This window comes from Cryptotermes secundus, unplaced genomic scaffold (assembly GCF_002891405.2).
Source record: "Cryptotermes secundus unplaced genomic scaffold, Csec_1.0 scaffold93, whole genome shotgun sequence".
NCBI classification, from domain to species: domain Eukaryota; kingdom Metazoa; phylum Arthropoda; class Insecta; order Blattodea; family Kalotermitidae; genus Cryptotermes; species Cryptotermes secundus.
This window is the reverse complement of record NW_019736393.1, coordinates 1,085,700-1,103,170: the sequence shown is the minus strand read 5'-3', so window position 1 is coordinate 1,103,170 and position 17,471 is coordinate 1,085,700. Positions and strand designations below refer to the sequence as shown.

General features: G+C 44.3%; 1 protein-coding gene across 4 annotated transcripts in view; it reads right to left on the bottom strand.

Annotated features, from left to right (window-relative positions):
- The window catches only part of LOC111869778 (protein O-linked-mannose beta-1,2-N-acetylglucosaminyltransferase 1), a 420,171-nt gene that overhangs the window by 333,257 nt on the left and 69,443 nt on the right, over positions 1–17,471 (bottom strand). For 3 of the 4 annotated variants that reach the window (XM_023861532.2, XM_023861533.2, XM_033753555.1), the window contains one exon: positions 2,639–2,792. The gene's annotated coding sequence lies outside the window, so the exon portion shown is untranslated. The remainder of the gene's footprint in view (positions 1–2,638; positions 2,793–17,471) is intronic. The other variant, XM_023861535.2, reaches the window with a different exon arrangement.

The following is a 17,471-nucleotide window of genomic DNA, read 5'->3' as shown; positions in this document are numbered from 1 at the left end:
TAAATTGCAGAGTTCCGCTTCTGGACCCAAACTGCAACATACAGCCCGTGACATTTACATGGGTACATTTACTGAAGGTACACCTATAATTGATTTAATTACAAAGCTATTATAAAGCCCCAGGGAGTCGAGTACAATTAATAAAGCGTTTACCTGCAATTTATACGCGACCTCGAATTATCATCCAATTCAAATACCACTTGTCGTCATTCTACAGGTGCCCGCCAGTCGGCGCTAGCATCAATACAGTATGCCCAATACCTGCTACATTACTAAAACTCACACCATCCAATTAAACATCCCCACCCCCAACAGGTGTTGCGCGTTGCGGGGTACAGAATGCAGGGTTTTCAGTGCGGTAAGTCAGAGATAATGTTGACTTTATTAACGCGCGGTATCATGCACCGGGCCTACGACCTCGCCGGTTGGGTATAAGGGCACTGCGACCCTATAACAAGATTATTTTGCTTCTTCCAGATAGAGTATATTATGGTGCAAACCGCTGGGCCAACGCCTCGCAGATAAAGATTAATAGAACGAGCCACTATGTTACTCCCAAAGGTTAACTCTATAGTATCCACCATGTATATCACATTGTGATGTACAGAACTATTGCTAGGCAACGACTCGGTAAACACATTAACGCGGAAACAAACATGCACAACACTAGTCTGTTACTAGACACTTCCTGGTAACGGCTCCAACACTGGTTATTCCTCTGCTTCCTACTCACAGATTGCCGTATAGAACTAACTGACCTGGTCCTTTGCCTGTAACATCACGGAACGGACTACACAGAAAACACAGTTCGTCTATTATTATAGAGCCGTAGCAACGGTCGCTGTTTACAGAGTCACCGCTAGCAACCGGTCTATACGCCACAATATTTCCGAGGTAGTCCTGTAATTTTAAAACTTCCTACACACATAATAAAAATAAAAATTCTTTAAAAATACCTATCACGCTACAGAAATTGACCTACTTATTTCGAATTAAAAGTTGATAACACACTAATCACCGACGCAGACTGCCAGCACGTTACATAATTCATTTATCTCCTGCCACATTGCATTAAGGTTTGTAAATGTAAAATCAGCGGTGATTTACCGAACTGAAGGCAGCAGGCAGACTGCGAAACTCAACTGCTGACTGCGTAAGTATAGAACCTAACACCTACAACTGACTAAACTGACTGACTGCCGGGTCCTTCTTGAAAAGCCAAAAGTCACTCACCACTATAGAATTTCCGAAAATTTTATGGAACCCGAAGGTTCATTACACTGTTCACAAATACCGTCCTATTTCTCTAAGATCCATTTTAATATAATCCACCCTTCTACGTCTAGGTCTTCATGGTGTTTCTCTTTCACGGTTTCCTATCAGAACACCGTATGCACCCCTCTTCACATGCGTACTACATGCCCTTCCCACCTCATTCTCATGATTCTTATTATATTTGACGAAAAGTACACGTTATGAAGCTCCTCATTGTGGAGCTCTCTATAGCTTTAGCGCCTGCAGAAAATGTGAGATTAGTTATACTTGGCCGCGCCATAGATCAAGCGGTTAGTCGCTGGCTTCCCACCGCGGCGGTCGGGGTTCGATCCCGGCTCTGGTCAAGTGGGATTTGTGGTGGACAAAGTGGCGCTGGGGAAGGTTTCCTCCGAGTAATTCAGTTTCCCCTGCCAATCTTCATTCCACCAATTGCTCCACAATCACCTTCACCTATCATCTGGGGCTGGTACAATAAGCCAATCAGTGGTCGCCGTGCCGAGGGGACTCAGTTGGACTTCACCCCGCACTAAGAGAATTATACTCTACTTATGTAATTCATATCCCCTGTGTCATGATATCTCTGTTTGTTACTTGTAGATGCTGCTGAAGACTCGACAGTCTATGCCGGACAGATGGACACAAACATTCACACACTACGCAATTCAAACCACTATTTACGTTACGCAATTTTAGAAGCTGCTGAGTGTCATCGTGTATAAAAAAAACTGTGAGTAAGTTTCACGAGGGAGAGTCAGTAAATAGGACACAAATGGAAGTAAAACAGCTGTAATGGACGTAATAAGCTTTCTGTGTGTAACACTAGGCAGCAGCACAGTCCAGCTCCATGACAGTCTAGGTAGCAGACCCCATGCGCATGTTAGAGGCTGGTTTTTGTAGTCAAAATAGCGACCGTGCTTAAGGAGTGTAATACCGAAGAGCAACGTTCTACTGTGAGTTCTTTTTGTGTGCGAAAGGACTCAATTCAAAGGATATTCATAAAAAAGTGTTTCTTATTTACGGTGGGAAGTGTTTTCCTGCAAAGCGGTTCACAACCGGGTTTCGCTGATGATGAAGGGGTTGAAACGGAGACGTGGAAGTGGCTGAAACAACAGTCAAACGACTTCTATGTTGCGGGTTTCGACGAGCTGATAAAGCGATGGGACAAGCGTATCAGTGTTGGTTGAGGATATGTCGACAAATAAACGTTTCTTCCTGGTCACCCATTCGTGACCTATTTACTGACTCTCCCTCATATCAACCCCTGATAGCTTCTCTCGAAAATGTAAAACAGTTAAGCTTGTAACCAATCTAAATTCTTTGATGACATTTACATGCGTTATTTGTAAAATCAGCCGAGTCTCACCAGTGTCGAAAAGATGCTATGTGGGTTGTATGATTCTTCTTCCAGAACCCAGTTCCTTTTAAAATTTGTTAAATGGATTGTGGGATTCAACTCCAACTGACGTCAACCTCCACTTCATTTAACGAAAAAGAACGACATTCACCTCCGAAAAAATCTGAAACAAGAGAACAACAGATTCCGGTTAGAATAACACTGAACAAAGATGTGTACAATTAATTTTTCACGAAACACTTCCATGAAAGCGAGTCCAATATAGCTCATTCTTGCAAAAATTATTTTCCCCCAAATTTCTCTATGAAGCATAAACCATGGAAATTGCGAAATTTATATTTCTATCATTCTGTTGCTTTTATGATCGAAGTGGCCACACGAGTCCATCTCTTGAAAGGTATTTTGAATTATTTCTGATTAGGAACAACTTCCCCTGTTATTCAACGATATCAGCCAATCAAATGTTACATAAATCTGACTTATACACTGAGCAAGCGTTGTTTCACAGACTGACTCAATCCATATACATCAAATTGGCTGGTGTCTATGTTCCCCACACAGAACAGACGAATCAGTTTCAGAGACAATTTGGCGTTGATGCATTTGTGGGGGGTGATGCTTATATGAGAGCTCGTAAATTTTCAAAGACCAGAAATATACAAGTTCACTTCCATTTCCAGATACAAACATCGGGGAGAACACGACGAAACATATTACGGACATCATCCCAACTATATTATATTCAATTCTATTTTATCAATTTTATTCTATTATTCTGAACATTTTAAGTCTCAACTTTTAAACTTATCACGTTATAGAAAAGTCAAAATACACACACAAACAACCAAACCCCGTGGTTTCAGTCCGCAAGCGAACTATACCGACCGAGCGACCGTCGCTTGTCGGCGAAGTTAGTGCCAACTTTTGCGGATAGAGGGTGTCGCGTGATCAGCGCAACGCATCCCCACTGCCGTTAATCTCGGTTTTCTAGACCGGAGCCGCTATTTCCTTGAAATAACTCGTCAATTATCCTCACGAGGCTGAGTGGACCCCGTTCCAGACGCACTACTTCTCACAAAATCTGGTAGCGCCGGGGATAAAACCCGGACCTCTGAATCTGTAGCCCGGAACTCTAATCAACAGACCACAGAAACGGTCAAATACACACCCAGAACTTAAAATCTAATATTTAATTCATGATGTTCACCAATACCGATCCAAATTAATCCAACAATTAAATAAAACAGTACTGACACGTTAATACTAGTTTTATTTACTTATGAAATATATTACCGGTCACAGGAACACACCCTTGACCAGAAAGAAAACGGTGCTTAATGAAGCAGCAAACCATGAAGACGTATAAGGGGCTGGAGGTGTAACTCCACCCATACCTAAACTCGTCATTAGAATGAGGCGACATGCTGTTCCGATCTGTAGCCTCATGATGACCCTATCTGTCTCGGCTGTCACCATTCATGGACACTTTATATATATACAATACACTGCAATACGATTTCTCCTCGTTCTTTTGAGTTTGATAAAGAGACTGGACGGCCATGATGCATGGGTCCTCGAGGATCAATGTTGTTACTAAGTTCTCGAGACGTTTCACTTCTGGAAGAACTCCAGCCATCATTCCGGGCCGACGAGAGCTAAGCAGTTTATTTTCTCCACAGTGGGCCAGTCTATTTCAAATAAAGGCAGGAAAAATACGCATTTAACGTCATGTGATTGATGAGAATCTTATGTACATGGTTTCTTTCCTTAGTGACATTAATGTCTTCCTGAAAAACACGTTAAATTAACACACGTTAACCTTTCACTTGCCTATAGCACACATCCCACTCAGTAAAGAAAGGGAATTGAACGAATCGGGTTTCAATTCCAGATAGGGCGAGGATAGAAGATTGATGCAGACTTTGAAGTGATGATTACCGTCGTTTCGGAGGAAACTGCTGCCTCCATCTTAAGGGTATGTGAGAAAACCGAGCGTGGAAACAAATGGTACGGATATAGCGAGGGGTCGCAAGACAGGACCCTGAGCAGACAGAAGGAAGGACAAAAGAGAAAAGATCTATGGCTCTCATAACGGCTGCCTTTCAACGGCAGTTCTCTATAGTACGATCCACATGTACTTTTATTCTATCAGAATAAAACTGTGCCTTAATTTGTTCCTACATCCTTACTTTATGGTCATAATTTTAGATGTGATTTTATCAATGCTTATTTTTGGTTATCCCGGACGCGCTGATTAATCTCTTCCTTTACCATAATACATGGGACATTCCATGACCACCAACTGCCAGCATCCATCCCCTTCTAAACTTTCCACCATTCCCAAAAGGCTCATATTATTATTGTCACAAACTGAACAACGGTCGGTGTTTAAGCCCATCCGCCTCAAAGTCGGATCGCAGGTCGTTGTTCTCTTCACGTGCTATCTACCAGTGAGGCAGCCACGCTATACAGATGCCCCAAGAGGCCACAGTATCGGTCATTCTAAACAAAAAGTGTATATGTACATGTGTCATATTCCGAACGGTTTCCGAGGTACAGCTATTTCACTCTACTGTTCTTAACTGATGATAAGAAAGATATATTACGTACTGTATCCAATACCGAGATTTATTGTTCAAGTGACAAAGTTGGTACAGTATACTTAGTATAATAACAAACTCCGTGGCCTGTAGTCAGCAAGCGAACTATATCGACCGAGCGACCGTCGCTTGTCGGCGAAGTTAGTGCCAACTTTTGAGGATAGGTGGTGCCACGTGGTCAGTGCAACGGATCCCCACGGTAGTTTATCTCGGTTTTCTAGACCGGACATAGTATAATACATTTTCGAAAATTCCACCGTCAACATCAATGCACTTTGCAACTCGTGTGAGGACATGGCGTGCTGCTCGTTTGTACAGAGTACAGTACAGTGAAATAGCTCTATCTCGGTGCAACTCGTGTGAGGACATGGCGTGTTGCTCGTCTGTACAGTGTACAGTGTCCTGTGCAGTGAAATAGCTCTATCTCGGTGCAACTCGTGTGAGGACATGGCGTGCTGCTCGTCTGTACAGTGTACAGTGTCCTGTGCAGTGAAACAGCTCTATCTCGGAAACCGTCTGGAACAGGACACATGTACATATACAGTCTTTTTGTTTAGAATGACCGATACTGTGAACTCACAGAATATTGACCTTTCTCCCGGGACACTTGTATATCTGCCACAGTGTTATAGTTATTAATAAGACAATAAAAACAAATTTAGTGCGAGTAAAGGATGATTCACGAGGGGCCGCGCTATAGCTCAAGCGGTTAGTCGATGCTTCCCACCGCGGTGGCCCGGGTTCGATCCCGGGTCTGGTCAAGTGGGATTTGTGGTGGAAAAAGTGGCTCTGGGGCGGGTTTTCTCCGAGTACTTCGGTTTCCCCTTCCAATCTTCATTACACAAAATTCTCCAGCATCATAATCACCCGGGGCGGGTGCAATAGGCCAATCAGTAGCCGCCGTGCCGAGTGGATCCAGTTGGCCTCCACCCCCAATAAGCGAATTAAAAAAAAGGATGATTCATACTGTTTATATTCACCATCGTTTTTATGTTGATAACATCACTTCTGAGGTAAACTACAAAACAACTTTTTAGCAGTGTCAGAGCTCAGGCGGTTAGCCTCTTATTTCCCACAGCGACGGCCCGGGTTCGATCCCAGATAAAGTGGGATTTGTAGTGGACAGAGCTGTTCTAGAGCAAGTATTCTACGAATACTTCGGTTTCCCCGGACAATTTTCGTTCCACCAACTGCTCCACAATCATTAATCATCCTATCATCAACCTCATAAAGATCGGATACTAAAAGCGTCGTTAAATAACCAACCTACAAATGAGTATTGCGGGACTTCCCTCGTGTAAAAGGTAAGTTCAATTTTTGTCTGTGCTTTATTAATTTAGCAGTATGGCATGAAGACGTATGGAGGAGTGAGAGTGTAACTCCACAGTTCTCGACCTCAGCACTAGATGGAGGTATGTGGTCAGCTTCACGGCCCCGACGCTTTACCCCCGGGGAAAGAGCTGTCGGTACCCACCGGCTAGGAGGCTGCGTGGGCCCCGGGACTGGTATGAACGCTGTGGAGAGGAGAAAGATCTTGAGCCCTACCGGGACTCGAATCCCGGTCATCCAACCAGTAGCCCATCGATACACCGACTGAAATATCCTTCTTACATATAATTCGCTTAGTGGGGGGTGGAGTCCAACCGGGTCCACTCGGTACGGCGGCCACTGATCGGCCTATTGTAGCTTGCCCCATGTGATTATGATGATGGAGAATTTGGTAACCGAAGCACTCGGAGAAAACCCGCCCCAGCGCCACTTTGTCCACCACAAACCTCACTTGAGTAGACCCGGGATCGAACCCGGGCCTCCGCGGTGGGAAGCCAGCGACTAACCGCTTGAGCTATGGCGCGGCCTTCTTACATATAATTTAAATGAGTGTTCCATCCGAGAGTTTATATGTAACGCGTAATTAACGAAAAAACTGGCTTATTTAGACTCTTGAGTGACGTGGCAATCTTGGTCGATCTTTACACTTTGATGTATCCTAGCGACTCTCGTATAAAATGTCAAGGGTCCGATCTGTAGGAGCATGCGTACGGACAGACGGACGGACGCAGCCGAGTGGTATATTGCGAACCGTGCTTCAAAACGAACCCTCAGCTGCGTTTCAAATATTTAAGTCTCGGGGCAACACTGCCAGAGGAACTGATCAAGTTAACGACACCATACAAATAATCGATTATCGATTACTGCTTCGTTTCTATGGCAACGCAGTAAGAAACATTTGGACAGCGGATGCAGGAAGGCCTCATTCATTTGCGTGTGTCTTATTGTACTTATTTATTCTTTCAATATGTCGCATTATATGGCAATGTTATGTTCAATAAATAACGAGTTTGAAAGGAAGTGAATGAACGAATGAATGTGTAAGGGGTGGGCCTTCTCGGCCCTTGCACCGCGACCTACAGTGATCTATTGTGCCTCCCCTTTTGATTATCCCCTCAGCAATCCTGCGCTTCGAATGAAGCTCAGGATTTTGTACGTGGGGGCGTCGAAATAGTCACTTGGTTCCATAGAGTATTGACCCAAGTGACGTAATCTTAAATAAGCTAAGGCCTCACATTCACACAGGATATGTGTGGCTGTTTCATTTTCTTCTTGACACCTGTCACAAATGGGACTATCACTTAGTCCCATTTTGGAAAGGAAGTGACTGTCTAATTGTTGGTAAATACCCCGGAATTTCTTTGGAAGGGCTGAGAAAAACCGTTAGGTTTTCATGATGGATTAAAATAATTGTATATACTTCAACACTCCTCTTTACGATTTGAGATTCTCATAGAATACGTTGAAGAATTCTTACTTCCTGGTATATAATGAAGTGTAGTCTGGTGAAAGTCAACAGAAAATTCAGAAGAAAATATCATCTCCATCTTCAGGGATAAAGAGCAAACCAAGGGTAACATTAGTATGAAGCCGTCTTCTGACGGCACAATACGCTTCTGTGCTCAAAAAATAACAGCTTTAACATATACTGCATAGAAACTCCTATTTTCATCCTATCCCTTAAAGTGGGCCATGGCCACTTCCATATATTTCCAATTCATCATTCATTACAACTTATATTATTCGATGCCATTTAATCATTGAAGTGCCATTACCCCAAGAATTCTGTTTTCAAACACATCCAATTTACGCTTTGTTTTTTCCTTGGCACTACAGCCCCAGTGGGCCTAGGCCTACCTCCATGAACTTCTCCGTTCACTTCGGTTTCCTCCAGCTTTGCCAAACGGAAAATACGAACCCAAATCGCGACATTCACATCCCGACAGGAAACCGGTCGTTCTTAAGTTTCCGCGATTTCCCTCAGCAAAATAGGCAAATACCTGCAAACAACCTTAAAATAGCCTGTGAACACTTTCTCCGACATTCCTCATGTTCAGCTTATCATATCTCATTGCGCAGAAACTCTACGTCCTCATTTAAACGAATACCAGAAAACTCGACCAAAATAACTGCTTCCAAACCCCTCCCAGTTGCCCATCACTGCACAAAGTAGGGTCTTCCCCCTTTTCTAGCCGACTTTCCTCATTCTGAAAACATGAAAGGAGGCTTGTGTCCCTCTTCCTTAATTTTTCGGCGTATGAGGCTTATAGTATCTCCTTGCTGTCTGTGTCCCCCCCCAAACTGTTTCAATTTCTATGTGTTTCGTATTGCATCAAAGGAAAGCAGACGATCAGTTCTTCCCAGAAATTCTTCTTACGTCCATGCCGTATTTAATGACACTGTAATTAGCTTAGACTATGCGGCGCAAAACAATATGATGATGAATAATAAACAGGAAGGGATCTGGAAGGGAGTGATCGTGGCCTAATATGACGTAATATCCGGTGAGTCATTCTTGAGGTGACACTCACTCGACTAGCCAAGTCATTTCCTGCTTTGTATGGAATTCAGAGGTTCATTACCGCGATCACAGCGGGACCACCGCTGAGCGCTATTCCAAGACACGGTTTGTATTTAAAATCCATCCTCTCACCTACGCCTAAGCCTCCGAAGTGGCTGATATCCCTCAGGCTTTTCGGCCAAATGGAGAATTTTTCATTTTTCACATGGCGTTCTACATTCCCAGCCCATCTCATCTTCCTTGATATTATTTGGTGGGGTGCCGGGACAGTACAGTTGGCATAGGGACTGGCTATGCGCTGGACGGACGAGGGATCCGAGTTTGAGTCCCTGTAGGGATAGGATTCTCTCCACGTCGTACAAACCGGCTCCTGGGCCCACTTAGTCTCCAATCCAATGAGTAAAAAAGGGCGTGAAGCTGACAATTCACCTCCAACTAGTGCCAAGGTAAAGAATACGTGGATCTATACATCAGCTCCCACATGCGCCTTCATAGCAAAATGCTTAGTATGGATTATGAACTTCCTCGGTGTGTAATTTTCTACAGACTCCTGTTAGCCCTAAATCCTCTATTAGGGCAAAAACCGATAGTTTTCATTTACAGATAAAAGGTAAAGATATCCCTGTAACAGGCCGTGGAGGCCCATTGAGTTGTGAGACGTCGAAGCTCTCGCATTTTCAAGACAATCCGCTCACAGGTGGCTTGGGGTTGTCAGCCTTAAGCGCCGGCCGCCTTTTACCCCCAGGAACATTCCTGGTACTCATTCCTGATAGAGGCTGAGTAGACCCCAGGGCCATAGTGCGGTTGGAAGGATTAGGTCAATTGAAAAATCCAATGCCCTCATCACTCTTCTCCAAGTATAATTAGAATGAGATGGGCAGGGAATGTAGCACGAATATGGGAGAAAAGGAATGCATATAGGACATTGGTGGGAAAGCCAGAAGGAATACCACTGGGAAGACCAAGACATAAGTGGGCGAATAATATTAAAAATGATCTTAGAGAGACAGGATGTGATTTATCTGGCTCAGGATAGGGGCCAGTGGAGGGCTCTTGTGAACACGGTAATGAACCTTCGGGTTCCATAAAATGCTGGGAAAAATCTTGAGTAGCTGCAGACTTGGCGGCCTCTCAAGAAGGACTCAGCTCCATGAGTGAGCAATGACCTCATCGGGAATGGAGCCCGCGACCTTCCGGCTTGTAACATAGAGTCTCAACCGCGTGGCCATTTTATTTACAAGCGAAAAGAAATCTTCCAGTCTTTGTCTGCTTGCCATCGCGCATTCTGTTTATATTCCAACTCTCAGAATATTTGGATCCGTTCCAGTTTCTTCATTACACAGATGAGATTCTATGAAGGTGGACAACCTTGGAATTCCAAGTTGCAAGTTTTCGGTGCGTCTCGCGGACTGGCACTGCCCTTCAAACGACACACACACAAGACTTACGTCTATCTCATTCATTTACATGGGAACTCGCTCTCCTTTGAATCGATCCGAGAGTTCTGCTTCGTGTTGTGAGGCTTTGCCGACCGAATACCAAAGTGAAATGTGAAATCACAAGAGAAATGAAGTTGAACTCTGGAGCGACGATTGTCTTCTGGCTTGCCCCGAACGGACACAAACGATTCAACTAGAGACCTGCTTCTTGCAGACATCAACAACACGTTCAGAATTTGCGTATACGCTTCAACGACATTTTTACACTGATAACATAAATTTCCTTACAGATAATTCTTAATCATACGATTAAATACATTTTAAATACATAAACTTGCCGCTTATTAATTAATTAAAACAACTCCCTTGGAACAAAACCTGAAGGTTCTACATTGCCAATACTGAATCCCTCCACTGAACACTAGTCCTAAGCTAGGAAAACTCAGTACAAACGAACAAGAAAACAAACTCCGTGGCTCCAGTCCGCAAGCGAACTATACCGACCGAGCGACCGCGTTGTCAGCGAAGTTAGTGCCAACTTTAGCGGATAGAGGGTGTAGCATGCTTAGCGCAACGGAGCCTCACGGCCGTTAATTTCGGTTTTCTAGACTTCTCTAGGCTATCCCGTTGAAATAACTGCTCAATTATCCTCATGAGGCTGAGTGAACCCCGTTTCAGAACCACTACTTCTCAGAAAATTTAGTAGCGCCGGGAATCGAACCCGGACTCTGGATCTCTAGCCAGGAACCACCAGACTACAGAGGCAGTCAAATGCCGGATACACTCAAGTTTATCAACGTGTTTTTTTTCAGTGTCTCTAACATTATCGTTCATAAAAGCCAACAGAAATGAAGGACGCGACAAACACTGCGGTATTCATAAGGCATCCTTAGTTTAAGCACAAGTTCATGGTATGGTGCACGTGTACTGAATACGGTAGGGGTTTAAAACAAAGTAACGGTTAAGTAACATTAACATTTATCATGCTTTGAACGATGCCTAGACCGTATCGCTTCGGCACTGTGCCTTCCTCTTAAGCTTGTATGTTCGGTGTGTGACGGGCTGAGTGAAGGACACCTGTCACGTCATCTCTTGGCACTTTAATCTACCATTTGCATAATCCTGCAAAGTAAATATATGTATAAACACTATTAAAATGCTTTGCCTGACGAAAATCTCAGCATCCAAAGAATTCGTCATCACAATTCCGTGTATAACACAGAACAGGAAAAGTCCGAAGACGTTACAAGTGTGAGTAATTGTATTTGTGAGTGAAAAGTGTGATCGTCCAATAAAAATATTCGCCAAATCCGAAAACACAAGCAAATTTTCTAAGTATCCTGCATAGGCTTCAGATTTGACCAGAAGGATCTGATCAAACAGCAGAGTTCGAGTTTCTCAGAATTACTGGGTTTTTGGACTTTGTCCATCGACAGACTAGAAAAAAACAACGCTTCGGGAAATGAATCTATTTCCGTTCTCAGGTGAGAGGGAGAATACCCTTACTCTGTTGGCTCCCTTAGAAAGTTCAACCACTGGACAATCCCTGTCAGATTCACTATAGCTATTTAATTACCTGAGACCAGGATAATTCGGCGGGAGATAACAAGAAATTTTGTAATAAAAATTGTGATAGCGCACGCACATACGTGGAACTGGGATAGAAAAGGAGGCAGAAATTTATGCTACTTCTAGAATACCGGATGACTGACAAGGTCCAAAGCCCCAGTGATTCAGAGTGATTATACACCATGGTCAGAAACCTTTAGCATCTTTTCGAGTTTCTGCTGACTGAGATGTTTCCATATCTGGTCAATCTCCGTTTCTGAATCATTTTGCTCTATTTATATGAAGCGGTGACAGACTACAGCGCTGCCTCACACCTCAACTTATTTGTTTTGCTTCAGAGATTCATGGCTCCATTCTTATTGCTATCAAGTTGTGTCCGTAAGCTCTATAGGTTGCCTTAATCAGCTAAAGGAAAGGTAAAGTTGTCCCTTAGCCGGTCACGGCAGCCGAGCGGTCTAAGGTATGTACTGTCTTCGCTCGCTTGGAAACCAGGATCGTGGGTTCGAATCCCACTCAGGGCATGGATGTTTCGTTTGTGTGTGCGCGTTTTTCTGTGTTTGTGTACAGGTAGAGACCTTGCGACGAGCTGATCACCCGCCCAAGGGGTCCTACCGAATGTGTAAGATCTAGAAAAACCGAAGTGAACGGAGAAGTTCATGGAGGTAGGCCTAGGCCCACTGGGGCTGCAGTGCCAAGGAAAAAAAAAAAGTTGTCCTTGAGCTTAACTAATTAAGCACTACGCCATTAAGGCGTATGGGGGTGGATGTATAGATCCATATCTTTTTGGCCACGGCATTAATTGGAGCTGAGTGGATAGTTTCACACTCCGGCCGCTTTACCCCAGGGAAAGAGAACCCGGTATTCATTGGACAGGAGGCTGGGTTGACCCCAGAGCCGGTCCGAACGACGTTGACAAGAGAAAATTCTTGACCCTACCGGGGCTCGAACTCCGACTCCTCAGTCGTCCAACCAGTAGCCAGTCGCTATAACGACCACTGTACGAACCAGGGTACGTCATACTCCCTGCAGACAACCTTACGGACTTTGTAATGATGACGTACGGTCTACGTCACTAACTGATGACGAGGCACTCTCGTTCCCATAGCAGACTAAGTATAACGAGAGGACGGTGAATAAGCTTCTTTGTAATTCATAGTTTGTACGAACTATTAAGGTTCGGCCACGCAGAGCACTACGTACGCTATGTTCGCTATACGAACAGAAAAATATCTCCCTTTATCGCCAATGTGACTGGCCTCACAGACTTCCGTACGCTACGTTCCCTATGTTAGCTGCGTCGCAGAGTGTACACAGCGTATGTAGCGTACGTAGCGAACATAGCGTAGCGCTCTGTGTGGCCGAACCTTTACAGTGACAAAATCGAGAAGTATGCGATGGGTAGAACATGTAGGACGGACTAAGAAGGGAAGAGATGCACACAATATCTGGTATGGAAACTTCACTTAGATGTATGTGGGTGCATGGCACATAAATAGATCTCCACGGGTCTCTCTTCCGTGCAGTTTAAGATATGAGTATGCCTCCCACTGCGAGAACATCTGGAACACGCTAGTGTAGTGTGGGTTGTGTGAAGTGGTTCAGTAACAGCAGCAAACAGCACGTGAACACAATTTCGGAACCGAAGAACCAACTCCGAAAAGGAAAGAGCAAAACCGTGTACACATACACTTCCTCCTTACAACACAGAATTTATATTCATCGGTTTTCATGAAGCTGTCAATTCACACATACAGCGGCGTGATTCAGTCTTCACTCCCACACGCGCATTTCCGCCAATCCAAACATTTCCACACATCGAATAACTCCTATGGTGACAAAACTGAACTGCTTTCAGAAAGTCCTTCCATCGAGCCCACATGTCGTCTGCTCTAATCAGTGAGATCTATTCCAGTCAAATCGTTTTATGAATTCTTTAAACAAATATTATATTTAAGCATCCTGTTGCACTCCATACGCTACAAAATACAAACTCCGTCTTCAGTGCAAACCATATATTATAGGTCTTTCGTTTTGCTCTCCTTTACACACTATATGTTTCGGCCACAAACGGCCATCATCGGGTGTATTACTCACTGTACTTAGTTTAACATTTAAAATTTAAAAATTAAAAAAATTTAAAAACATAGACCTGTGTTTTTAATTTTTAAATGTTAAACTAAGTACAGTGTCACAGATACGTGAGTAATACACCCGATGATGACCGTTTGTGGCCGAAACATGTAGTGTGTAAAGGAGAGCAAAACGAAAGACCTATAATATATGGTTTGCACTGAAGACGGAGTTTGTATCATGTATCTTTAAACAAAGTTCAAAACATTAACCCATAATGAGGTGGTCCTGTATGTCGGCCCATCTATCGGCCATCACCTAAACTGCTTGAGCTATGACGCAAATTTGTAGTGTCAGTAGAATTCAATTTAGGCCCATAACGGTTAAGGCCGATCACAGTGGCTACGCGGTCTAAGGCATGACATGTCTCCGCTCGCTATAACACTAGGACCGTGGGTTCGAAACCAACTCAAGGCATGGTTGTCTGTGTGTGCGTTTATTCTGTGTTTATGTTGTCCGTGTGTAGGAAGCGGCCTTGCGACGAGCTGATCCTCGTCCAAGGAGTCCTACCGAATGTCTAAGATTAAGAAATTTAAGTGAAACGAAGCGTTTCATGGATGTCATATGCTTCAAGCGGGAGTAATAGGTAGGTAGGTATGGAGGGTAGACATGCAGGTCGGTAGGTAGGTAGTTATGGAGGCAGGCAGGCAGAGACAGATAACGGTTGAGTAAGTCATACGTATTTAACACGAAATTTAAATAAATCTTCAATGATTTATTTCAAAAACATTTCACTTTACAAAAGACCGGCCAGAATAAAAAAATACAGAATTAATTAACATCTTTAATTTTATTTAAAAGTAAGGTAAAAGTAACGGTACACTTGCCCCTGTGCTTAATTAATTAAGCACTATGCCATAAAGACATAGGGTTGTGGAGGCCGCGCCATAGCTCAAGCAGTTAGTAGCTGGCTTCCCACCGCAGCGGCCCGGGTTCGATCCCGGGTTTGGTCAAGTGGGATTTGTGGTGGACAAAGTGGCGCTGGGGCAGGTTTTCTCCGAGTACTTCGGTTTCCCCTGCCAAGCTTCATTCCACCAAATTCTCCATCACCATAATCACCGGGGGCAGGCTACAATAAGCCAATCAGTGGCCGCCGTGCCGAGTGGACCCATCTGGACTCCACCCCCCACTAAGCGAATTTTTGGGGGAGTACAGATATAGCTCCGCCATTCTTGACCTCGGCACTAGATGAAGCTGAGTCTTCTGTTTCATGCCCCTGTCCCCGGGAAAAGAGCCCCCAGTACCCATTGGGGAGGAGGCTGGGTGAGCCCCAGAGTCGGTCTGGATGTTGAGAAAAGAAGAATCCTGCATTGTCGGGAACAGAGCCTGGACCGTCCAGTCCATATCCCGTCGCTATACTGACTGAGCTATCCCCCATTAAGCCATTTCTAATAAAATACGCAAAAGACAGGACTGGTCTGATTGCCGAAGCTAAGTAACGTTTCATTTGTTATCATCTGTCCATCAGTTTAAGAAAACACGTGCGTGATTGAGGTTGTTGTGCCGGCAGGTATGAAAATCACGGCTTTCCGGGATGTGACGTCGTGTTGTTTGGTAGATGGATACCAACATTTTAGAAAAATAAACGTTGTCTCTATTTTCTGGGTAGATGAACCCTGAGGCATGCGGTTCCTCCGAAATGTCGGTAAGCATAAACCGGATTACACATCCCGGAAGTCCGTTATCATAGAAGTAAATATTTACTTTCTAGAATACATAAAAAGGGGACACGCGGTAGCGTAGTTTGTTGAGGTACTATGCTACAAGTCGGAAGGTCGCGTGATCGAATCCCAATGAGTGGATTTTATTGAATTTACTACCTAATCCTTCCAGCCGGACTATGTTCCTGGAGTCGACTCAGCCTCTAATAGAAAGGAGTACCAGAAATATTCTTGGGGGTAAAGGGTGGCCGGCGCGTAAGGCTGACAAATTTAACACCATCTATGAACCGATAGTCTATAAAAGTTGGAGCCTCAACATCTCACAATCCTATAGGACTCCACGACCTGTTACAGGGATACTTTTATTTTTGTTCTAGAATATATAAAATTTCGCTGTCATTGGTCAATATTCCGCAAAATAATTTTACCAGCTCTTGTTAATTAACCGGGGAACAGTATGCTCAGTGTGGCAGTTTCCGACCGGTCCCGTGAAGAGCTTCTGACCCATAAAAATAACCGAGTCCATTAAACAAACGTACCTCGGCGAAGTCAATTAAGGCGCCAGCTTGCAGAATGGCGTGGATATTAGGTGGCGGTGTAAAACTGAACTAGTGAGCTCAGAACGTAGTGGATACGTGTGCGGTAGCAGCCGGAGTGGATACATCCTGCTTGACGTCTGTATTTTAAGGGGCAGTTCGTGCAGCACAAAATTAAGCCACTTCCATGACAAGTGCATCGACTCCGGCGTCACTTCGTAAAAACTGTTCAAATGTTTGTTATGTTCATGGCTGGAAACGACCGTATACTCCATCAACTTTGTTCCAGGGCGCATTTCTAATTAAGCTGCTTTCAGTGGCTCAGGACTGCCTCTTTGGTCTAGTGGTCACAGTTCCTGGCTACAGATCCAGAGGTCCCGGGTTCGATTTCCGGCGCTACCAGATTTTCTGAGAAGTAGTGGGTCTGGAACAGGATCCACTCAGCCTCGTGAGGATAACTGAGGAGCTATTTCAAGGAAACAGCGGCTGCGGTCTAGAAAACCGAAATTAACGGTCGTAGGGATCCGTTGCGCTGACCACGCGACACCCTCTATCGGCAAAAGTTGGCACTTACTTCGCCGATAGGCCGCTCGGTCGGCATAGCTCGCTTGCGGACTACAGACCACGGAGTTTCAGTACCTTAAGGAGTCAGAACTATCGTCTCCAGCAACGCGCAGGTACGAGTAGATTTTAGAATTGTTTCGTTATTACTTACGGCTTTTTGTCGACACAAAAAGGTCATTTTCAACCGGGGTGTAAAGCCGGGATTCCTCAGTCGGTACAGCGAGTGGACTACGTATTGAAAACCCGAGGAATCTGCCTTCAATTTCCGGCAGGGTCAAAAGATTTTTCTTCTCTGCATACCGGCCATACCTAGCCTCCCATTCGATGGGTAGTCCCGGGTTTTTCCCCCAGGGGTAACACGGCCGGGGAGTGAAACTGAGCACTCATCTCCATCTAGTGCCTAAGTTAAAAATGCCTGAAGCTATATTTCCAACCATCCACATGTCTTCATTGCGTCGATGTTTAAGCACAAAGACAACTTCACTTATCCCTT